The sequence below is a fragment of the Danio rerio genome, chromosome 8, assembly GCF_052040795.2.
Source record: "Danio rerio strain M-AB ecotype USA chromosome 8, GRCz13ab, whole genome shotgun sequence".
Classification (NCBI taxonomy): Eukaryota; Metazoa; Chordata; class Actinopteri; order Cypriniformes; family Danionidae; genus Danio; species Danio rerio.
The window spans coordinates 40314029-40339493 of NC_141028.1; the positions used below are offsets into that span (position 1 = coordinate 40314029).

General features: G+C 36.3%; 1 protein-coding gene across 1 annotated transcript in view; it reads right to left on the minus strand.

Annotated features, from left to right (window-relative positions):
• slc15a4 (solute carrier family 15 member 4) overlaps nt 1-25465 on the minus strand; it is a 148258-nt gene that overhangs the window by 1610 nt on the left and 121183 nt on the right.

Below are 25465 nucleotides of genomic sequence, written 5' to 3' on the forward strand. Positions count from 1 at the left end.
CACAATAGTCACATCATATGATTTGTGTCACGATCACCAGCGATCTAACCTTCATGGATCGCTGGAGAACATTTACTTGGACTACAATCCTGTCTCATATGAACTACAAGTCCTGTCATGCAACACACACACACACCTGCTCCAAGTCTCTATTGATTAGATTCACACAGTTGATGCTGCTCATGGACTGATCACACTACACTTACAGTTGAGGTCAGAATTATTAGCCGCCCTGAATTATTAGACCCCTTGTTTATTTTTTCCCCAATTTCTGTTTAACGGAGAGAATACTTTTGACACATTTCTGAACATAATAGTTTTAATAACTCATTTTCTAATATTGGATTTTTTTTATCTTTGCCATGATGACAGTAGATAATATTTTCTTAAATATTTTTTAAAGATACTTCTATACAGTTTAAAGTGATATTTAAAGGTTTAACTAGGTTAATTAGGTTAACTAGGCGGGTTACGGTGATTAGGCAAGTTATTGTATAATGATGGTTTGTTCTGTTGACTATCAAAAGAAAATTAAGCTTAAAACGGCTAATAATTTTGTCCCTAAAATAGTGTTTAAAAAAATAAAAACGACTTTTATTCTAGCCGAAATAAAATAAATAACACCTTTTCCAGAAGAAAAAATATTTTCAGACATACTGTTTAAATTTCCTTGCTCTGTTCAACATCATTTGGAAAATATTGTAAAAAGAAAAGAAAAAAAATCAAAGGGGGCTAATAATTCTGACTTCAACTGTATATATATATATATATATATATATATATATATATATATATATATATATATATACAGCTCACTTTGAGACTATCATTGCTGAGTCTTGTTTAGCTGCAATGTGAACATTCTGACATGTTTTCTTTACCTTGCCGTGTTTGATCCTCGCTTTGGCTTGTTTGTTTATTCCTGTCTGCTGCCTGCCTTTTGACCATCTGTATGTTTTATGACTATGACTCTGGATTTCTTGTATACACCTGTCTGTCTGAGTGTTGACCCTTGCATGCCTGATAAATAAATCTGCATTTGGATCTGCACTTTCCTTGTCAGTGTCCTACTCTCATTACAGTTTGCAAATGTAGATCCAGTATTATAATTTATCTATCGCATGCGTTTTTGAGGCCTGTGATTATATGATGATTTTTAAAGCATTCAGACATAAATAATTGCACTGTTAGTAACTTTAATAACAATTAATTGTATCTAATTATTTTTAACTTTACTGTCATAGGGCTCTATTTTGATGGTCCATGCGCAGAGCGCAAACGCTTTCAGGGCGTGTCAGGACGCGTTTTTGCTAATTTAAGAACGGGAAATCTGCCTTGTGCCGTGGCGCATAGTCTAAAAGGGTTGAGTTTATTTTCTTAATGAGTTATAGGTGTGTTTTGAGAATAAACCAATTAGAGTCTCATCTCCCATTCTCTTTAAGAGCCAGCTGTGTCACGCCATAAGCGCATTCGCTATTTACAGGACGAAAAGTAAGTCTAAGTGGAAAAAAATAAGCATTTCACAAGCAAACAGTTAACAGTTATTTAACAGAAAACTGTTAAACAGAGCATCTACTGCTTGAGAATGAGAGATAATGGAACTACTTTCACTTTCGCTCTTGGATAGGGAAACCTTTACGCACAGACATCAATTAGTCTATAAATAAATACTTTTGTTTGTTAAGCGCAAATATTCATTTCAAAACTATTTCTAAATTCAGTTCTAATTTCCAGCAAACAAATAAATGAACAACATTAACAAAGTGTGTTCAAAAACCTGAGTTATATCCTAAAACACATGATGTGCCCCTTATGGTCTAAAACCTGACAGGTGGGCAAATTTAAGCTTGTTTTTAATAAAACAATTATAAATATGGATATAATTAATAATACTGCTAATAATAATAACATTATACAAAAGCAAATTGTTATGAATGAACTGAAAAAGCCTCCCGAGATGAAGAAGGCATAAAAGCAGTGGTTTTTCATATTTATGTAGGCTAGAAAATAATATGCTTTGTAACATTTTAATCCTTTATATTTATGTCCTATATCTATTCTTATTATATCCTATATATATCCTTAATATTTACATTTTTTTATATGTAAAGATATTTGCCCATTGCTCTCTTGTGCGTATTAAGCAGTGTGTAAGTGAGGAGCAACTCTGCGCCGGAGTTTAGACCGGGTTAGTTTTGGTCTAATGAAAAATCTATTATAGTTTCTCAAAATAGCAACGCGCCAGCAGTGCGCCTCAGAACGCCTCCTTTTTAGTCCAAAACGCCTATGGGCGCACAAATGAGCGCCAATGCATTTGCTATTTAAACAGCATAGCGCAACGCCTCAAAACGACTCTTGCGCCAAGCTGAAACTACCAAAAGACTACGTCTTGCACCACACTGCGCCGGGTGTATGATAGTGCCCATAGACTCAAAAATGATGAAACACTGTTTATTTTAGTTGTAACTTTTCTTTATTATATTAATATACAATTTTAATATGTTTATTAGATTATTTGCAGATGCACTTCCCTACAGAATCAGCCCAATCAATCTAAAATGATCAGTTCTTTCTAAATAAAGCTATTTAAGTCATCTGGTGAAATAGTGTTCATAGAAAATCTTTAAAAAAGGAAAGGTTTTCTTGCGGCAGGTCATTAATACCCTGTCACTCATGGATATGTTTGCTCATTTCTTTAATCCGATCCCTCTGTGTCCATGCTCAGCTTCTCCAGACCCACTTTAATGCTGGAGACTGAATATTGTGGAATTCATATTTTCAGCTTCTCAGACACAAAAATAATATTTTTAATAAATATATTTACACATTAGTCCATTTTATTTTAAGTATTTGGAAGATGTTTCTCAAAAAAAGTATAAATAAACTGTCAATATTTCTATGGTTATTTGCATTATTTTACATATGATCTCCTGACCGTGTCATAGAACAGGGTGGAATGCAACTCGCCATGATGTAAAGTTCCTGATAAACTGGTGCAAATAGAAATGGAAATTGCTGTGATAAAAGAAGCCACTGTAGGCATTTTGCTTATATAATAAGACATTTGCACCTCAGAAGACGAAGCTGAAATGCAGTGAACGTGCAGTGAATTTTGGAGGCATGAGACCACTCTTTGAGAACCCAGTCCCTCAAGACTGTTCTAGGAGGTAAGACTGAACCACTTCGATGATGCACTTTGGCTAAGAGATTTTGGAATGACCAACACAACATTTCAGATATTTAAAAATGTAGTGGGTCTGCTGGTTTGTCCATTAATACCATTTTTATCATCACATTTTTTTATGCACATGGTGGAATTTATTTAGTATGTGTTTGGTGTGTGTGTGTGTGTGTGTCTGTGTCTGTGTGTGTGTGTGTGTGTGTGTGTGTGTATATATATATATATATATATATATATATATATCAGATAAAAAGTTTATCCTACTCAGTTGTGCACATAATTATCGAAATGGATGCACATCTTGGCATTTCCACAAAGCATTTTTATGCATTTTTTTAAAATGCGCATATAAATAGGTGAATAGAATAAGTAAGTGAACTAACTGACTTTGCAGATGAGAATAAACCATAAATATCCTCTATAACCCTTAATAATTTACTACTACTACCAGTGGCGAATTTAGGCATGGGCAATATTGGTGATCGGCCAGGGCGGCATCTAGCTGGGGGTGGCATGGGTAGACGGTGCAAAAAAAAAAAAAGTGCCCTAGTAAAAGGTTTAACATAACATTTACTTTATGCAAGAGTATTCATTTAGAGTACTTATCCCAGAATCAAGACATTCAGATTTGGTGTGTTTGCACACGCAAGTTTGTTATTCTTTATGTGCAATCAAAACAACGTTGGTGAAAACAAATTGATGCATGTGCACAGAAAGGCATTTCCGTTAGGTAACTAACACATCATAACATTCATTTTCAGCCATATTAATGCAAAAGTCCAGTTGTGTCTTTACATTGTTTTTCAGTTACATTTAGGATTGATTTATGTTATTTATTTAGACTAATAATTGTATAATAATAATAATAATGATGTAAAAAAATAATTGAAAACAAATATTTTTAAATGTATTTATTAGAATATATTATTAAAAAATTCTTATTTTTATTAATAATTATTATTACAATTATTTTTTTGAATATATATATTTTAATATTTAAAATTCTTGTTTGGGGTGGTTTCACCCAGGGTGTCGTTTAAACTAGAACTGCCACTGACTACTACACTGCAAAAATCTATCCGTAAATTAGCTGTTGTCCACATTTTGGGATTTATGTTTTTATTTTTATTTTTTACCAATTTATTTAAGCTTATGAATTGCATCATCGGATGCTGATCTTTTTTCCAACAACTTTTAACCTTGACAAGTTTTAAAAAGTGACTTTTATTAACATTTTCAATAATTTAAAGCAATACATCATCTACGTTCATGTAGTATATTATTGCAGGGGTTCTCAAACTTTTCAGCATATTGACAACACAAAAATATGCAACAGTCTAACAACCATATAATTTTTATAGTCATTTATTATTATTTTGGTAACACTTTACAATAAGGTTCATTAGTTAATGCATTTACTAACATGACCTAATCATGAACAACATTTGTACAGCATTTATTAATCATAATTGAACATTTACTAATGCATTCTTAACATCCAAGTCCATGCTTGTTAACAATAGTTAATGCACCGTGAGTTAACATGAACTAACAATGAACTACTGTATTTTCATTAACTAACGTTAACTAAGATGAACAAATACAGTAGTAAATGCATTGTTCATTGTTTGTTCATGTTAGTAAATGCATTAATTAACATTAACTAATGAACCTTATTGTAAAATGTGACCATTTATTTATTTTATAACCTCACACTGACATCTGACACTATTGCTTTGTTGTTAATAAAATATAGTATTTCTAATATTTTCATTTTGCTTTGAAACTAAAGTCTTGAAAAAAAAAAGTCAAATTTGTTTGACTTTTGAAAATCACCAAGCGACCCCCTGTCATTGTCCCGCAACCCCCACTTTGGAAACCACTGTATTATGGTACAACTGTATTATAGTCAACTACCAGTCCAGTTTCTGTTATTTTACAGAAACATCTTATAAATGATTTGATTTCAAACTACTAAAATGTCAATAAAAGTATTTTTGTTCAACTGTACAAATACATTTTTAGCATCAAAAGTCGACAAAGCAGAGATTAACATCCCACAATGTAACTCACAACTATAAATAAACGGAAACACTTGTGAATTACTAAATACAGAAACTGTTAACTAACAGAATAGCAAACAATTTGAACAAATTTACAAGTTACATTTAGTTCCAGTCTACCTTCCTAAAAGAAATGCAGAAATATATATCACAATTTATTTTCTGAAATTTCTCAACATCCTTTCTTTGCTCACTTTATCAGTGAAAAGAGATTCCTGATTAATTACAAAGGCCTGAGCACAGGTAGATTAAGAGAAGCTGAACATCTGCGTGTGCATGCTGCATTCATATGTCGAATGAAAGCATAAAGCATTTGTTTGCGCTTGTTGGATTCCTGAAAGCATCAGAGCGAACAGGCAATCTGCTCCCCTCATGCTACCCTACAGCGGCAAAGGAGCTTTAACTGATAGCATGTCTGCCCGCACCGCTTGTAAGCATCCATTGCAACCTGCAAACCCATCTGACTCTGGTTTATTGAAGCAAAACCTAAACAAGAATTCCTTCTGCATCCAATCTCTCCTTCAATTCGCCTCTCTATAAAATGCTCGAGAGCAGATAGAGGGCTAACATCAATACTTACAGGGGAGGCATAAACAAAAAGCCACATCTTCACGGGATGAAGGAAGAGCCTGTAATTCAGCATCTTGGGAGCTTAAGCGAAGCACACACTTGCTCTGATTCTGCTGGCATTACAGACTCTATGCTCTCGGGTCTAGACTAACTCTCCTGTTGTTCTGACTGCTCACGGCCATTATAGTCCTGGATGACAACTGTGTGTGGTATTGAATTTCACCCTCTGTTGTGGCTAAATTCAGTTCACTGAGAAATCCTTTCACAAATGTTGACTGTATTATGAATCATATGCCTGGGCCCTTCTCTATCTTTCTCTCCGCACTGTGAAAAAATATGAAATTTACAGTAAACCACATTTGCGGCTTTGATTGCCTGAATTTTACTGCCAAAGATATGGTATATATATATATATATATATATATATATATATATATATATTTCATTTGATTGATTGAACGTTGTGAAGTCTTGACATCTCCATTGTATCTTTGATATACAGTGACCCCTCGCTATATTGAGGTTCACTTTTTGTAGACTCGAAGTTTCTCAGATTTCGCAGTGTTCTGCGTCCTGATTAGCGAATTCTGCATCCTGATTGACTGTAGGCCACAGTCAATCTCCTCCATGTTGTGTCTCCTGTATAGTACAGAATGCATTCAGCTTGCCAAATTTACATAAATCTTTAATCGCTAGCAGTGCTGTACTGTATGTTTGCAAGTTTTCTCCCTACAATGTCGACGAAACATTCTGCACCGCCAAAGGCACCTGCGGTAGCACCAAAAATGCGAAGGAGCAGGCGAAGCATTACACAAAAAGTTGAACATGTTAAAGGAATGTAGAATTTATTATGTAATAAATGAATGAAGATCAAATGGTTTTGATTTTTGGTTTCATTCTAAAATATAGAAAGCATCCTGACCAACAGCTTCACAGTCTGGTATGGAAGCTGCTCTGTTGCTGAGCGTAAGGCACTGCAGTGGGTGGTGAAAACTGCCCAACGCATCACAGGGACCACACTGCCAGCCATAGAGGACATCCAGAAGAAACACTGTCTGCGCTGAGCACGCAGTATTATTAAGGACACCTCTCACCCTGCTCACAAACTGTTTTCTCTCCTGCTTTCCGGCAGGCGCTTCAGGCTCCCCCGGACAAAAACCTGCAGATTGAGGAACAATTTTTCCCCAGACCTGTCTCCCTTCTGAACTCTGCCCCTCACTGACTCTTTTGCTCCCCAATACATCCCCACTCTCCTCTAACTTATCCTCCTCACAATCACTGCACTATTTAATATTTGCACATTTAAAATTTGCACTGATTCACTCATTTGAACTGTACATACCCACTGCACATGGACATTTGTAATTATGTACACACCCACTGTACATATACATTTGTAATTATGTTTATCTATCTGCACACTTCTGATTATTAATAGCAACCTGTACATATATACATTTGTTGTAAATCTCTGTTCATAGCTAATACAACCTGTATATAATTTTGATAGTACATCCATCTGTAAATTTCACCATAGTTTTTTAATAACTGCACTTTATAACTTATACCTGTATCCTGCACTTGCTGCTGTTGCACTGCTGGTTAGACCTAAAATGCATTGCGTTGCCTTGTACTTGCACATGTGTAATGACAATAAAGTTGAATCTAATCTAATACTGACTTGTTTTTCTACGAAGTTTTGAACTTTGAGAGTGTTAAACAAGAGAGATAGATGTGAAAATGTTAATGCCTGTCTGAGAAAAGTGTATAAAGTGTGGAGTGAGATGTGTAAAATGTGGGGTTTTACAGCCCCGGCCTAAAACATCCCCTTTTAAAACATCTATAATAATTGTAAATACATAAAGTGGACTACTTGGCGGATTTTACATATTGCTGTGTTATTTTCAGAACGTATCTCCCACGAATAGCGAAAGACCATACATACAGTATTAATATGTAAAATGTGCTCAATGTCCTTCACACAACTACAGCACTAAACATTCACAAGGTAAAGCACTATGAGCTGACTCTAAAGTGATGCAATAGAGATTCTATACAGTATCAACATTAGATCTCTAGTGCACTAAACTGATGATAACAAAAACTACAAAACTCTGAGTTCCACACGATTCCTTCAAGTTGTACGTCCCAACAAATCAATTAAGTTAACTTGATAGTTCTCACAAATTTAAGTGGATTCAACATAAAACTATTATGTTGCCTGTCTAAAAAATCTGAAGAGTTGTGTTGTTGGAGCTCATTTTAGTAGCCAAGTAGTTTAATCAGGCAACACATATTTTTGGAGTGAAGAACAATAGTAATATCAATACAAAGAAACACATACAAAGAGATGAAGAGACGATCCCAACATCAAGGACTTCCAGGACAACACACACACACTTAATACACAAATGCACTAATGCTTTTAGTTAAGAGCTTTGGTTCATTTTATGACTTTCTTATCACCGTCTGCTTTTGGTGCTGTTTTCGTGTGTGTGTCAAAGGTACAATGTAGATGTTAATGCTTTAAAACGTTGAATTCAATGAATGAAATGCATATTTAGGGGAAAATCATACTGAACACGATTTTTGCATTGAGAGGCGCCTTTTTCGAATGATTTACTAACGGCGGTGAGAGTTTTGCGTTTTAACCACGTGCTGTGTCTCGCGTTTTTGCCATTGCGCGATGTGCGCTCGCAGTTAAAAAAAAAAAAAGCAAACTTTGAGCAGAAAAGGTTGTGTCAGTCTCATCTTTTTCATCGTCCAATCAAATGAAAGCAGAGGCGGGGCTTCTGTTGAGATGCCTGTCAAGACAACTAAAGAGACTTTTGAAAATAAAGGAGAAATTAGTGGTTGCTGTTTTAATTTTAATGGGTGCTGGATACATCACAAATCTGGAATATCACAATATTATTTCATTTTAAAATTATATTAATATTAACACCAACACTTGCACACAATACCCAGCTGATTCAGTCGCTGCCTAGCAAAATATAAAAAGTGCACTGTGATTCTTTATTTCTTGTCAGCAAAAAAGGCAGTTTGGTGTGTTTTGGAACGTAAATTTCATTCACTGTGATCAGCACCTTATCATATTTTGCCAGTAATATTCAGGCAACCAAAGCTGCAAATGTTGTTTGCTGTAAATTTGAGATTTTTTTTTCATTAAACATGTACACACATCACTTACAGTTTATGTTGGCCCACACGGAATCTATTTATTTACTTGTGTATATTTATATTTATTTAGTTTGTATATACATTCCAGTAATATTATTGACTATTGTTCATTTGATTTGTTTACAATACAGTTTGTAAAGTAATATTTTCAGTAGATATATTATATGAGAGACTTGCTTTGTTTATCAAAAAAGTGGATCTAATTGGATTTGCATTGTAAACACCTAATAAAAGAAAAAAACTTATTATTTTTATGTCATATATTAAGTTTTTAGTTATAATACTCCCAATATCATTCCACATAAATCCACAGACCATTTAAAAAATTCTCAGCAGAAATAGCACAAAAAAACATGCACAGATTCTGTCTGGCCCTACACATATGCAATACAATTTAATCTGATTGTAATGCAATAATGTGCACCTTTTGTAAAGCTGCTTTGAAACAAAAATTATTGTAAAAAGCGCTATACAAATAAACTTGAATTGAGTTGAGTTGAGTTGAGTTGAGTTGAACTGAGTTGAAAGAAAGAGTCAGATGGAGTTCTGGCAAAGTCAATTTGCAGTTATTTACTTTATATAGCAAGGAAACCTACAGTTAACCATGTAACAGGTTTTTACTGTAGCATTTCTTCAATTATTTTATGGTTGAAATCATGGCCATTTTTTACAGTGTAAGCTAAGCTGAGGAAAAAGCTGTTTAACACTTCTGATCTGTTCAAAAGAGGTAGTCAAACCTCCAGGGTTCAAGACCATCAAAGAGAAAGTCTTAATAAGTAATTCTGCAAAGGGACCATCGACCCTCAGGAGTGCTGCTTAACATTACCCATTCAATGCCTAAAAAATGAAATCTGTATGAATGTATTAGCACTTCATATACACATATCGTGCCAAAATAAGGTCACTAATTGGAAGATGGTATTTCACTTTTGGAAGATTCAACTAGTTTGAACGTGTCATTGGATGAAAGACAAGATAAAGCATCCTTTAGTAGCAACCAAGGGGTGGAGGGAAAAAAAATGAAACAGGACTGCTGACCCACAGCTGAACCTTCATAGGGAACTCTATGAGATATAAATACCCGTGGCCTTAAAGAACACAACTGCTGCAAATGAGGAAGCTGAAAACATGAAAGGAACACTAAGGAGATGCAATGCACAGTCATCACAAACATGTACAAAAGAAGATCAAGATGGCGACATGTTTGATATGACACTTAATAAATTATCTTGTTTAGCAAGGGTTTCAAGATTTCTGTTGCTTTCAAAAGTCCTGTGAACAGTTCCATAAAACAACTTAAAAGGCAATTTTCCCTTAAGATCGCCCTTATGTTTCCCTTAAACTTAAGTGAGTTGCATAAAATAACCCTTCAATGCTACATACGTGTTTTATAAGTAAAAGTTTTATAAGTGCTGTAAATGTCCCTTTTTCCCTTAAGTCAGGCATGTCCAAACTCGGCCCTGGAGGGCTGGTGTCCAGCAGTTTAGTTCCAACCCCAATCAGGCACACCTGGGCTAGCTAATCAACCTCTTACTAGGCTTTCTAGAAACATCCTTGCAGGTGTGTAGAGGCAAGTTGGAGCTAAAATCTGCAGGACACCGGCCCTCCAGAACCGAGTTTGGACACCCCTGCCTTAAGGGATCCCTTAAAAATGTTGCTTAAACCCCATTAACAGTTAAGTATAATCTAAAGTTGGAAAAACTGTACATTAAGAGTTTCACAGGCACAATTAATGATGAAAAACTGTTTGCGAGAATTTGGATTTGTTTGCAATGCAATCTATAAGATCACTATGGCAAATAATATCTCTGGAAAGTGACCTCAATCGTCAGTCAGCGCATATGATCAGGGCCGGCGCGTCCATAGAGACGACCTAGGGCGGCAGTATAGAGAGGGCGGCATCCGCGACAGCTCCCTTACCACCAGCGTCCTCAGTTATGTCCGCGACACCTCCCTCACCACCCGCATCCTCAGTTATGTCCGCGACACCTCCTTCACCACCCTCACCCTCAGATATATTCGCGCATAGGTGACAGAATAGAGAGGGCGGCGTCAGCAACACCTCCATCAGCACCCGCGTGTCCTCAGTTATATCCGCGCATAGGGCGGCAGAGGTCCGCGACACCCGCGCGTCCACAGTAATATACACGCATAGGAAGGCAGAATAGAGAGGGTAGCATCTGCGACATCTCCCTCCCTACCTCAGCACCCACGCGTCCTCAGTTATATCCGCGCATAGGGCGGCAGAATAGAAGTCCACGACACCTCACTTCATATTAATAACCGGTCACTTTCATTTTCACAATGGGTGGCGTGATGGTCCTCTGCCTAGAGCGGCAGTTAAACTTGCTCCGGCCCTGCATATGATTAACATTTAATAACTAGCAAAACTAATACGGCTAAACATTTTAATAATGTAGACGTTATCTCCTATTTTTTACTTTAATACATGTTGTTTCTGTGCTGCATCCTCGTTGAAGATGTTTGTTATTTGCTATTTTTAATAATGTACAGTAATCTTTACACACTTCAATTAGGAAGCAGGAGAGTTTTTTTTTATTTTATTTTTTTCATGTTTAAGGTGTGTCTCTGAGACACTAGACTAAGTTTAGTTATGGATGGAGTTAAACTTTACAGGCCCGGAAGCCATCCAGGAACACTATCGGACACCCTTGCTAGTGAGCATGGAACCGACCCTGAAAGGTCACTTCCTTTAAGAGTTCAGCTAAAATCCTGAATAAACTCACCTACATGTATCTGTGATTTATGAGCAGCTCTGAAGACTTTGATTAACTTGCTGAGTTATTTTTACTTAAGGTTGGAGGTAGAACAGAGGGCTTGCAGAAACTAGACTGATAGCCCTACTGTATCTCTTTAAGCATGCCTAAAAAAATATAACCTTTGTCTTCAAGACAGCTTGAAAATTATTACACTGTGTGGTTTGGCTCTCAGAACCAGATGCAACACGACAGAAAAATGTAAATAACAAGGCCATTTAGAAGTGCAGAATAGTGCACTGCACTTCTAAAAAACCCAGCAGGCACAGGATGACAACATGACGTCAGATTGCTGTTGTACCCCAAAGTCGTGGGACATTGCATTTTGTTTGAAAATGAAAATCAGGTTGACTTTGAAACCCAACGTCTGGCTGACGTCAATGTCCAATGTCAGACAGAGGCTGCATTTTGATTACTTTTCAAACCTAAAAACAACACAATATCAACATGTAATTATGATACAGCTTGACGATGTGTTACCAATATGACATCTATCAAATGTTGGATTTTGGTTGCCATACCTGATGAATAAATGTCAGTATCCAAAACCAAACAAAAAGTCCTCAGGGTTAGCTTAAATAATGTGTCGGTGCTCTTTGGGTAAGGGTTTCATCAGAATTTTTGAGAAATAAATGCCAGTATTTTACATCAATATGATGTTGGTTGAATGTTGGCTCGATGTTGGATTTTGGTCACTTTCAAACAGAACCTAAAATCAACAAAATATCAACGTCATTTCACGTCGTTTTTGGACTTCGAAATAACATTATCCTGAGACACTGGTGACCTAAATCTAACCTAATATTAACGTCTTGTGATGTTGCATGGCTGCTGGGAAATGGCAAGGTTTTCAATCTATTTAATACCTTGATTTTACCCTTCAAAGCAGTGCATGGGCTAGCACCTCGTTACATCTGTGACCTGGTGACTCTTGTTACCCCAGTCCGCACTCTTCATTCAGCATACCTTATTTACGTTGTATTAGCCACGCTGTAAACTCAAGATCATGGGTGGTAGGGCTTTCTCATACAGTGGGCCTAAGCTGTGGAATGCCCTACCCATCAGCATTAGGAAGGCTGCCTCTCTGGACGGTTTTAAGAAACTTCTTAAGACTCACCTTTTTAGCATTGCTTTAAACGTAGGATGATCAATTTGTTAACTTTTTATTGTATCTTATGGTTCATATTCTTATTGATTAATTACAATTTTTTTATTGTTCTGTGGCGCTCTGCTTGCCTTGTATTGTTAGTGTTTTGCCTTGTAGCATTTAAGAAAAGCACATTACAAATAAAAGTTATTATTATTATTATTATTATTATTATTATTATTATTATTAATACATATCAAATCCCATTAACATTATAACAAGTACATGCTGAGTGACTGTTATTTGTTGGTTTGCACAGAGTCAAAGTTCTAATGTTAATTAGACTGAATGTTTGCTAGCTATTTTATTTTTAGGATCTGACGCAAACTATCTGCTTTTGATTTCAGTATGGCAATAAATGCCACATAGAAAAGTATTCAAACTCACATTAGTTGCATTAAACACTAAATTAAGAACATAATCAGCACCTGAGGTGATCACTGTCATAGTAGTTTATGCTGATGTTCAGCCGTGGCATCACAGAAATAGAAAGTTTCTAAAAATAGATTTTTTGAGCATCGCTGTCACACATGGTTAGGAATTAAAACTTATTAAACTACGAAAAAAAAAAATTATTGTATCATGTTGTGTAGGCAGGTATGTTTGAATAGAGCTGGATCTAAACTCTAGAGGACAGTGGCCTTCCAGTATTATAGTTGCCCACCCAACAAAACATTCTGGGTTGTTTTAACCCAACGATGGGTGAAATAGAGTATGGACAAACCCAAAATTGTTTTAACCCAATGATTGGGTTTTTACATATTTGACCTAGCTTTTTTTTTTTTTTTTTTTTTTTTTGAGTGTGGTATTAAAATATTTACTAGAGTGCTCATCAGAGTTGGGTGCAACGCGTTCCACAGTAATGCATTACTGTTTTCTTATTACATTTTTGAGGAACAAAGTAATGTAATGAGTTACATTTTACATTTGACTACAGTCAATGTAATTTTGCTGTGAAATGCAGTCCATGTCCAGTCACTAAAAGGTTTGACTGCTTTTAACACGACCAGCAACTTGTTCAAGCACTTGAACAGAAAGGATTCTACGACAATACTCATTACCAAGGTGGACATCGGCGCCAAAAAACACGATGGCCCAACTCAGCCTAAACAGGCTAAAATGAATTTTTGTGCAGGATCAGGAGTAAAGGTCTCTTCTAAATGTTAAGAGAAGCGTAGCTGCTTATGAGGTTGTTCACATATTGTGTCTTTTGTGTGTGCAAGGTGGCTTGCACACACATAATCGGAGCGCATATTGTGCGCAATCGAATTTCAGTAGACTAATTACCTCAGACAAACACAGAATGAAATAACAACACCCAAACACTGCAGTGCTTTTGTATACTATGAATGTCAATGTTTACAGGTATCCAGTTTTGTTCTAAATTTCTTCTTTTGAGTTAAAAAAAGACAAACAGGTTTGGAACAAGTGAAAAATGAGAGAATTTTAAGTTGAGCAAACTCAAAGCTTTTTGAATATGTCAAGCTGCTGTAATCAGCCCATTAAAAAGTTTTTCAGTGAATATTATATTACTGAAAGAGCTGCAGTTTATTTTGTATTTTTATAGCTATATACAGTATGTTTTAAAAGTAACAATAAAGTAAAGTAATTAGATCTGATTACGTTTTATATTAAATAATTAGTAATGTAATCAGATTTTACCACTAGTAGTCATTAATTTGTATTCTATTACATTTTTTAAGCCACTTACCCAACACTGGTGCTCATTTGATTAGATGTGTAAATATTTAAAGCTGTATTACTTCTCCAACTAAGAAAACTGCAAGGTGCCACATGCAACGAGTAGATTTACAGCAGATATGAAGGTGTCAAAACCAAAGCCTTATGGTTACTACACATGTTGATCAAGATGTTCTATAGTGACAGGTTAAAATCAGGTTCAAATGAGTTGAAATCCAACCAGACTCCATCCTATCCCTGTTTCAATCTCAAATAATTTCTTCCCTTCTCTTCACTGGTCTCAGTCTAATAAAAGTGACAAGCCATGTTATGGCTACAAGAACCTTTTGATCAATTTCTCTGCTGCTTTAATATACTCTGTAACAGCAGGCGCTCCCCAATGACAACAAGTGTTACAAGAAAGTGGACAGTTTGACTGAGAGAGCAATCGAGCTCAGGATCGTACTGCCCTCCAGTAAGGAGAAAACAAATGCCCCTGTCTGCAAAAAGCGCTGCATTTACAATACCCACATGCCAGAGCAGAACTAAGAGCAAACTAACAATCAATGCCCTCAAACAGTCCCTCACTCAAGCCACACGATACCCAAAACTCATGGAAATAAACGCAGTCAAATAATGTGTGCTATTGTTTTGAGTTAGTACCCCCCATTCACGGGGATGTGCGTTGGCGGGTGACGCGGCTGTTCTTCCATTGCTTCTGGGAGATGACATGATTTAACGGCAGCACTTGGCAGGATGTGGAGGTGCTGGTCGCCTCCCTGAAAGACAAGGCCGTAAAGAATACTCAGTCAAAGGACAGAGTGGGAGATATATCACGGCGACACGCTCGGGGAAGACTGCTCACACTTCCCTCAGGAAAGTGGCAGCTGTCGCAGATTTGGCGTAGTTTGGGCGGTAATGGAAAAATAAACATTACTGGAGCAAAACTGCACATTCCTGATCAGAATCTCAAAAGAGAAACGCAGCAAAGTGATGAAAGGATCAAAGTAAGTTGTAGGATTTAAAAATAAATGTTCTTTTATGATGAGAAAACTGCTAAAAATTTATCAAACTTATCTTGTTTTTGCCGAAAATCTATTTTACAGAATACAAAATAAATACAAAAAGCCAATCAATGAATACTGGTCCTGTATTTTAACACTTTAATCCCATTTCTCCATTTGTTTTGTTCTACAGTCTGCAAACTTATTACCGTTTTCCATATTTCAGAATAGAGCTGCACAATATATCGTTTCAGTATCGATATCACAATGTGTCCATCACAGTCGCATTGCAGGATATGCAATACTGAGTTGGGCTTATTGTTGATTATAAAGTTGATTATAATCACTGACTACGTTAACGTGAACATCAGTAATGAGATTATTTGCTTTAATCTGAATATGACAATAATAATATCGGATGCAAGTATGAACCTCTGGAAGAGTGTTGTTTTAATAAAATGTAACACCGTACGCAGTATGGGAAAAAACTCAGTATTTGGGAGTGTGTCTGTGGTCCTTTACTGACCATGTGAGTATTGTAGGTTAACAGAATAGAGTCAAACAGCCGTGTATAGACTATCCTGGTGCAAAATGTAGCAAAAATTGTACACAACGGTAATAGTTTAATTGCTGTGTTTATATGTCTGTACTGCACCTTAATAATGCAGCTAAAACCGGCACTCCACAGGTCTTAATTCTATTTCTGTTTAGTTCGATTATGACTTTGGTCAGATTAAGGTATTTAAAAATTGCTGGTAGACTCTTAATCAGAGTACTGTCTTAATCATATTGAAATCAAATGTCCATGTAAACATACTCATTGCAGAGTTTAATCAAAAGAGTAAAAGTTTATAATCTGCATACGTTCACCAAAAGAAATTACTTATTATTTTCATTTCACCCTTCGCTTGTTTCAAAAGTTTGAGTTTCTTCTTTGTTGAACACAAAAAGAATATATTTTAATACATCATTAGTGTTTGAACAAGTGAAGGGTGAGTAAATAGTGATTAAATTTTTAATTTTGGGTGAACTATTATTTTAGGGTCAGTAACTGTGTGAAAATTTCAATATGTCAGACTTCAAAAACATCAATCCACAAGAAAGTATAATGTATAATAATTTGCAAATTTCATTAAGGTTATATACAACAAAGAATATGCAGTGTTGATTATTCAATATCTGTACCTAAATAATGTTAGACTATCCAAAAACTTTAATTCACTTTTGTCTTTGCTGTTTTGTTTTTATCTATAATTTTCTAATTAATAAAAAAAATCACCCCAGTTAATCTAAAATTAAGAATTCTTTCCAAATAAAACTGTTTAAGTAATCTGGTGAAATTGTACACTGTAAAAAATGGGTTCAACACGGTTCCTTCATGCTGTCCCAACACAAATCGATGAAGTTAACGTATGCCGAGTTTGGACTGCATGATTTTCAAAGTATTCGTGTCACAGATGTTTTCACATTGCATAACTATCTGGATTAGCGTTCTGTCACTGCTGTGTTTACACTGCAAATGCATTGGAGACAGGGGGATTCAGACTGCATGACTTCCGCAAACAACCTCTCACAATCAATCATAAACTGAGAAGTGACATGGCAACAATGCAAGGTCATGTAGAATATCTTTTGTCATTAACTACATAATGAGAAAGAAGCTTTAAGTGGGGTGGAAAATGTAATTTTGCTCACCTGGGTTTAGAAGGGAATTAACAATTTCTCTTCAACATTTTTTTCTTTTTCAACCTGGTTGTAGTATTTGCTCAGATGACACGTCAAACAGAGACAGTGCTCCTGCCAAATATCCACTAGTTTTCCCTCCATTTCTTGGGTCCAAATAGACTGAAAAGAAGCCATTTTAACTTCTTCCACAACCTCCCGCTAGCCTGTAGATACCCATACTAGTGGTGCTGCTCTCTCATTGGCTGTAGGTAATCATTAATGTTATTTTCAAGGACTCATTTCACATGGCACAATTTTGAAGCACAGACAGCTCAAGATATTTAGCATGTCAAATACCTGATGGGTGTTTGACTGCGATTTCAGGCATTTGTCTGAGATTTCTCAGAGCCTGTCGGCGAGTCAAAATCGGGGCTAAAATTATGCGGTCTGTACTCGGCATTAATTGTTTTGGTGAATTTAACAAAAACAATTAAGTTGTCCCCCAAAAAAAATGTGAGAATTGGTGTTGTTTCAACACATTTTGTGAAGTTTCACAAACTAATTTCGAGAGGAGCATGTGACATGATTAACTGCAGCTGGTCTCTCATCTTCAATCATTAGCTAACCAATCAGATTAATCCAAACTCACTATAAGTAGCCTAGCAAAAATTGCTCCCTTATCTTCGTTTTCGAAGAAACCTCCGATCCATCCCTTCTCCTCCTTTCTTCTTTTACCACAGGGAGCTCTCAAGAAGCTCTCGTACTCCTCTCATATGTTCAATCGACCAGGCGGGAATCTCAAAGAGGAATCTCAGAGCTCACGCCCCATTCACACGGGGCTTCAGCGTCAACGCTTGACTGAAGGCGTGTCTGAAGTTGGGGCTAAAGTGATCGTCATAGCGTCAGCCAATGAAATTCAGTCAGCAATAGGCCACTGTCTAGCTGATGTATTTGCATACAGCAATCTGATTGGCTGATGCTTCCGTCTGCGCTTAAAAAGTTGAGCTGGTCCCACCTTCTGCAGCGAGCAACGCCTCTGTAGCGGTGCCGACGGATCCACAATGCAGTTCGGCAATGCATGCGTCACCTATTCAAAGTGAATGGGAAGTGTTGACGCGGATGCCCCGTGTGAATGGGCGTCAGGGTTCTCTCCCGGGACAGCATGCCAAACCTGCTTACATTTGTCAAACAATATCTAAATGTGAACTCTTGAAAAATAAGTAGTTTGAACCAGCAGCAAAAGTCATTTTTTGAGTATATTCACATCACGTTATATATCAGATAATATGAAAATAGAAAATATCGCAACGTACAATTTTTCCAATACCATGCAGCCCTTTTTCACAATAACAGTTTCAGTGGTGTATCTTAAATTCTGACTGGCCACAAATTTTCCATCTGTCATATTGTAGCCCCGCATACACCGTTGCATCATTTGCTCTCCAGCTTTCAAGTCCGCATGCCCTCATTTCACGATACATTGCACATTCAGTCTTATATGGCAGCTACACCAAGATAACAGCAGGCACCTGGAAGTCTCACTCTACGGGGGCCGGCAACTGTATTTGTCTTGCTGCAGGACCTCTGCAGTCCATCACACAACGATTTTATTAACCTTTCCCTGACACAATGTACCGTAAGTCACAGAAGATGCTCTTTGTGTTCGTTTAACAAATATAAATATTTATCACATATGCTTCGAAAGGGTACAACTGTCATATATGAGGGCTTATCTGGGGGAATTAGAGAAGCCGGCAAATTAAAGATGGAGTTGTAAAGGAGGGATATACAGGAATGAATGTACTTCCATTAGGAGAGTTGTGTGTCATCATGCCTAACCAATCTTTTTCAAATGGACCAACCTAGACCTTAAATCCACTTTAATAGAGAGAAAGTAACAAGGAGATACAATGGGCAATGACAGAGCAGAGGGTGAAGCACACAAGACAGATCAAACGTTGTCATAGATATATACAATACAGTGTTTCTTTATAAATGGTCATGTCTGGTTTCCTCTCGCAACTGCCTGTCTATGCTGTCTACAAATTTGACAGAACATTTTACGTAATTTACGTTGAATTTTATTAGGGCAGAGTGAGCGCGTGAGACAGAAATGAAAAGCATGTACAGGGCTCGAAATAACTCTTTTAATAAGTGGCACTTTAAAAATTTAGGAGCAACAGCCTAAAATGAATAAGCACCACTGCAAAGTGTATAATAATGGATTTATTGTATTTGAAAACAACAATCAGAACTAACAAAAATCAGAAACAACTATCTAAGTAATTCTGTGATGACTTACTTATATTTGCGCAATTTCGAGTCGTTCATGCTGTTGTGTAAATAAAATATTACACATGCCTATTTAGCTGTTTCAATTTGTGATCTGGCTCTATAAAAAAAATATAATTAACTTGATTTTAAAGGGGGCGGAGAAAGTCGTTGGGAGGGCGGAGCCCCCACCTTATAAAATGATAGAGCAAACACTGCACTAGATATAGCAAACGGAGCCTGAGCATGTGTCAATAGTGCTGCCACATTTGTACAGTGCCCCCAGGACAAATGCCATTCAACCGCACTAATCAAGACTAAAGCCAATGTGAAGATGCTGGACTTTACCGCTATGTACGAGTGTAATAACGAGCAGACAAAGAAAACAAAGCACAAAGGCAGAACATTTCATAGGTAAGAACTTTTGTGCCCAACAAGTATTGAAGATAATACAGTCTCTTACTGAAATGACCATAAGGCAAAGTAGCACCAACTCGCACTAAATACTACACCGTATAAAAAATTCCTAATTTTACGGTTCAAACGCTAAATAATTGTTGTTAAATTGTAGAAATATACCATAAAAAATGGATATTAAATTACATAAATATCATAAAATTTTAATTTCTGGTAAATTTCTGTAATTTAATATCCGTTATTTTATGGTAAATTTCTGTAATTTAATGGCTGTTATTTTATGTTGTTTTTTTTCCTGTACCCCAGCTACTGGAAATAAACCGTAAAATTATGGATTTTTTTTTTTACAGTATAAGCTTACGCTGGTTTTGTTGAATAAAATAAGCAAACAATGTAAATAAAATATGAAAGTCCTCAACTGCACTTTGGTTCCACATTTACTTCAGAGTACTACCCTGTACTAAAATGGCGTCTCTATTGACACATTCCTTCCAATAGACAACAAAAGAGTAGGTGACATTTAAAGTAAATATCTATGGCATAACAGTATGTTGGCTTTCTCAAGCCACCATAATAATGCATGAACTTGTCCAGCTGTAATATTTAGATAAGCTGTCTTTTTCAGTACTAGAAGAAAAGTAGAAAATTTGTGTACTGTGTGTAAAAGTTTTAAAAAGCCTTTTCTTCCTGTCCCTAACCTTGCGTCTGCATTAATTAAGCCGATAACTGTCCCCTCAGTGTGCTGTGCAGCAATGTGTTTGAAGAGTTGTATTGATCAGCAGACACACTTCCTCCTCAAATCTTCTGGCTGGCCTGCTGAGCACATTGTTTTACTTGTGGAGTATGTATTATTCAGCAGCAGCAAGGAAGCGCCGCAGACACTCCCTGAACTCTTAGGTCAAGTGCATGTCTGGCTGTGTGTGTTGGCCAATTTGTGTCCGGCAATAAAAAGTAATAGCGTTTTTAGTGGAAGAGCTTCTTCTGTGTTTAAAAGTGAAACAGAGCAGTGAGGTATACTGGTCGATGAGATGATGGCTGTTTTTTTCAGTTCAAAATCTCCTATTTTAAATGAATGTAGAGTCAAGCAAAAGCTTCATTAATCTGTGTGTTAACACAGTGGGTTAAAACATTTCTTTGTTTAGCTCTGACCAGTCCAACACAGATTGGTATTAATTTGGGACTAAGCTGTCTTCATATAATAAAGTGCAGCAGGCTAGATCATGAAGCATAATTCCCTTTCATTTAATTCTCCTAAGGGGAACTTATTTTTAACAATGATTTATAAAGGCATTGTCTGAGCTTTGAGGTTGTGCATCTATCTGGTTTGTTATCAGAGCTCATTATTTCAGCTTCAGTCTTTTAACAGTGAAATTGTACATTAATAATAAAAGGATTCAAAAGAATCAAACAAAGTGAATTGTGCCAAAAGGATACTTTAGTCCCGCACCATGTTAAATATTTCTATCCAAACATGTTGCTTTTATCAAACAAAGTGTTGCAAAAAGATATTTTTCAAGCACATTTCTTTTCTTTCGTTGTCAGCCAGTACCAGCATTTAGATTTTTGGGACTTGAAAACCACATCCTCTGCTCGTTCTACACCTGCACTGTGAAGAGCATCCTGTCTGGCTGTATCACCACCTGGTATGGAAATAGCACCAGCAGCAATCGCAGAGGCCTACATAGGATTGTGCGAACTGCTGGATGCGTGGAAGGAGGTGAGCTTCCCTCCCTCCAGGATATCTACACCAGGCGGTGCATGAGGAAAGCCAAGAGAATTATCATTGACTCCAGCCACCAAAGCCATAGACTTTTCTCTTAGATTTTTAGACGGTTCCGCAGGATCCGGTCACACACCAGCCGCCTGAAGGAAAGTTTCTTCCCTCAGACTATCAGGCTGATGAACACTTAACACACCACACCACACACAGACTCTTCCATACCCTCACTTCACACCATCAATATGTAGCATGCACTGCACTTTAACCAATCCATGCTTGAAACAATACTGCCTACAACTATGTGAACACCTATTCATTGTACATATCGCTGTCAATTTCACATTGTCGTTGTACTTGCATGGCCGTTTTATTTGCACTGCTGATGATATGACAATAAAAGTGATTTGATTTGATTTTTTGAAAATGTAATTGTGTAAATATCTAAACAACACAACTCAATCTCACAGCAATATCGTAACTTTTAAAAAAAAGTCCAATAATATTCATACATTTTAGTATGATTTGCTTATCCAGCAGTGATTTCCTGCTTTTAAAAATCATACGGTTTTGTATGCAACCCAGGCTCAAATGGAAATATCTGCTTCATTCATTTTTGTAAACTTTAACATATATTCATTCAAGGGGGAAAAAGTTGTTTTAAAAAGAACATATTTTAGAGCAGTAACCACAATACAGTGATGCCGTGAAACAGTGATATTTTTGTCCAAGGTTATCATACCGTGACAATCTTATACCAGCTCCATGCCTATTATGGACTAAACCAAACATTGGGTTAAGAAGCAGTGGGATGTTAAACAGTACTAGCTTAGGATGGACGTCATCACGCATCTCAACCAATAAGATAATTTGGAATGGGCCTAATGATGGGTTCACATCTGTGCCACTGCTTTAGCATACTTACGTTAAACATTCCACTTAAAGCAAAATTTCTGCTCGAGCTGAATTATTTGAACTTAGGCTGACTTCTATTTCTGCATCGTGTGTGATCGGTGTGACCCATGGCTCCAGCCTAGCGTGTAGTCGTGCATTTATACTTCTGCGTGCTGTTTGTGTTGCTCTGCAATAACACTTCCGAAACGCTAGCTGGCAGTAGGTCTTTATGTTCCTCTGTGTCGAGATTCTTTGCTGGTGTTTTGTTTTTTTCTGAACTCTACCTTAATGTACATGTTGCTAAACTCGCTCATTTTTGAGGCAGGAACCGGGGGACATGCAACAACTTTAAACAACTTTTAAAGGTAAACACAAAACAACAGTTTCCATCAAGAGCTACTTCACGGGATTCAAAACTTGTAAACACTCACTCCAACGGGTTTGTGCGGCTTACTACGCCGCCCACACTGGTCACAGCTACCAAGTTGACCATTACAGAGCTTGTGCTAAAGGTCGTTGTGACGTGTAGGTAAATTTTCAGCCACATCGAGGGCTATGCCACCATGCGAAGGCTGTGCCGGAGCATTTGTGAACGCTTGACGCAGAAGTATAAATCAGCCTGTACGCAGAAAATGTGATTGAGGTGAATTTTGCGCACTCGTGGCAAACACTTTGTGTATTCTGTGTCAATTGCACTGCAAAGTGGAAATTTGCATATATTCGTTGACTTTGTATGTGATCTTTCCACACGAACACTTTATTTTGCTTTGCGTTTGAACTTAGCATATTATAATACATCCTTTGAAGCCAGTGGAAATCCATGAATGAATGTTCTGAAGTGAAGTAGAGATTTCCAGTGCTCACATTAGTATTGAACACTGTATAATCACTGTAGATATTTAATTACATTTAATTTTATCCAGTGTTATTGCAGTTTTTTTCATTTAGCAGAACTTTTAAATTAAAATTGCACAATATACTACTTTTGAATTACTTGTTGATTTTTGCATAGAAAAAATTGAATAATCGCAAATATTTGTGATTAAATCGCAATTAAAAGGTTAATCATTGCACAGTACTAAATATGAACTATTTTTTTTTTATCTAAATGTTAACTTTTTTTTTTTTTTTACTAAATATGAACATTTACTTTCTCTAATATTACTCTTGTCTTCACTTCTTATAAGGAAAGTAAAATGATATGTCAGGTACAGTAGATGTCTATGCTTCACTATATTATACAATGTAACTGAAGGGTGACATATTATACCACACAGACCTTAAACCATACATCACAGCACAACCCCAAAAAAACACTTATAAGTCAATGAAATAAATAGTCTGTAAAACAGAAATGTAAGCACTAGTTGGCTTTGTTTTGTTTTGCCTTAATTTATTTCTCAATGTATTTGCTGGCCACACACTCCTCATTAGAAACACAACAGGCTGCCAAACACTTGCAGAGTTTCCAATTATGTCCACAAAAGAGAAAAACAAGAGCTGCCCATAAAAGACATTAACCAGCTCCATAAATGTTTGGCAGTGTGAGAGAAATGTGGAAATTGAAAAAGTGCAGCTTGATTTATTTAGGTGGAATCAAGGAAGAAGCCATACTGAGGAGAAAGAGAAATTAATGTACATTATAACTTGCCTTGGCATTTTGCATATGTATAGCATACTGCTTATTTTTGATTCAAAAAAGACAGTCTTAAGGGTAATATTGTACAATGTTATAAAAATTGTGCTGTGCATCACGTTTTTGCTACAATGAAGCATAAAATAATAGCATAAAAATGTTAAGAGATTTAGGCAAAATGCAGAGTTTATATATTTGTTTCTCTAAAAAACAAGGCAACAACTAATAGTTCTACTTAGAAATTATTTTTATGTGCCAAAATGTCTGTTTGATCATACACACAGCCAGTTTCACCAGTAGTATTTACACAATCCGGGTTTGCCAGTTGGCAGAAAAAAAAAAAAAAACAGTGTAGAAAAAGTTTAGCCATGGAAGACAGCAAACAGAGTAAAGCAGCTGAAAAATGTTTTTTACTGAACTAATATCAAATATTCAACACATTAGCATAAACTATACAACATTATAAGTGATGAAATCTCGTTATGTGTGTCAAAAAATGTTTTCCTGATTTTTTGTAGCAACATCTCAACATTTAAGGTTCAGTGGAGTGTCTTTATGTTTATTTCACAAAATAAATTGACCAATTTGATGTCAACGAGACTTGAAAACGGATGAAGAATTCTAAATCAACTGCTGGATGGAAGTAACAGCCACCAGTTTGTTTGTTTGTGTTTTTTTTTTTTTTTTCTGAGGGAGGAAAGGATTGTATGGATTTAGTTGATCCAGGCATCACTAGATGTCACTTCAGTGGTTCAACTGCAATCATATGAAGCTTCATAACAACTTTGTGTGCCAAAAAAAAAAGAAAAAAAAGTAACTATGACTCTGTTCACCAACAATATATCATCTTTCCTGCATCAGGTCATCAGAGTGCATGTCTACTGAGAACATTAAGACATATTACTATTAGAGAGTCAAAAGAAAAACATGCAAGCATTATACTGTCGTGCAAACATTATTATTATTTATTTTTTTTTTTTTTTGGTGCACTGAAGTGACATGGAAAGTTTTTGGTTGACTTTTATGAATTTCTAGAGACTGTTGATATCTATGGAGGATGAGAGAGTTCTCAGATATCTAAATCAGATATCTAAAATATCTCAATTTCAAGTTTTGAAGATGAACGAAAGTAGGGCTGGGCGATAAAAACGATATCGTTATTTAATGACCGTAAACCATTGTCAAAAACAATGAAACAAGTTGGTATGAAGTACCTGAAGAAAGGTATGAAGTTTCGGTATGAAGCGCTGTAATTTTATTAAC